Source organism: Acyrthosiphon pisum, chromosome A2 (assembly GCF_005508785.2).
Source record: "Acyrthosiphon pisum isolate AL4f chromosome A2, pea_aphid_22Mar2018_4r6ur, whole genome shotgun sequence".
Classification (NCBI taxonomy): Eukaryota; Metazoa; Arthropoda; class Insecta; order Hemiptera; family Aphididae; genus Acyrthosiphon; species Acyrthosiphon pisum.
The window spans coordinates 87,996,329-87,997,212 of NC_042495.1; positions in this window are offsets into that span (position 1 = coordinate 87,996,329).

The window sequence follows — 884 nt, forward strand, 5'->3', positions numbered from 1 at the left end:
CAGTGGACGGTAGTAAAACGTTCGAGAGACTACGAATGACAACTGATCGGCAAACACATTATTGTCGTTACGATCGCCAGGCGAATAAATGTTATCGCGGGTCGTGACAGTCGAGATAGGTAATACAATTTATTACAGTGGTATTATAGGTACCTACCTAACAAAGTTGTTGTCTATTTCTTTAGCAATTTCTAACGGCGAGAAATGTTTGATTTTTTCACGTGCTGCATTAAGTGGTTGGCATTGAAAAATGTCGAGCTCAGAGTCATTAATGTTTGGCATAAGTACATTTTCAAGATGCCGAGCGTATATTTCAGCTTTTTCTTGTTCACTGCGTGCCCAGGTGCCATCTTCCTTACGGAGTGGTGGTATCTGAACACGGGGCCTCTTCATGAGTCTTGTGGCTTTCCATAACGAATAATCGGTATTATCCGTCGCAGTAAGACCACTCAAGTATGATTTGAACGTTTCATTTTTCATTTCTTTGATTTTGTCCTGCAGAATTTTGATAACTAGGTTCCATTCTGTTCTATCCGTTGGGTTCCGTGTACTATATATCTATAACTATGTTCGTCTCGCTTGACATTTATGTTGGACTAGTCATCTTATTTCTAGTGGGCAAGTTACCCCTTAATTACCATTGATAGCTACCGGAGTTGCTATTTTTGCCGCACTGACAATGTCGTCGGTTATTATTTTTACTGAAATTTTAATATCTGCTATGTTCTTAGTTAAGTTGAAAGTATTATGTTTTCTCCGAGGGTATTTCTGAATAGGTTCCAATTCATTTTTTTGTTTGTTATAGACATTTTTTGTTATTTTATTATCACATCAGAGCTTAGTGAGAGAAGCACAGGAATGTGATCTGACGTAAGTTCTAATAG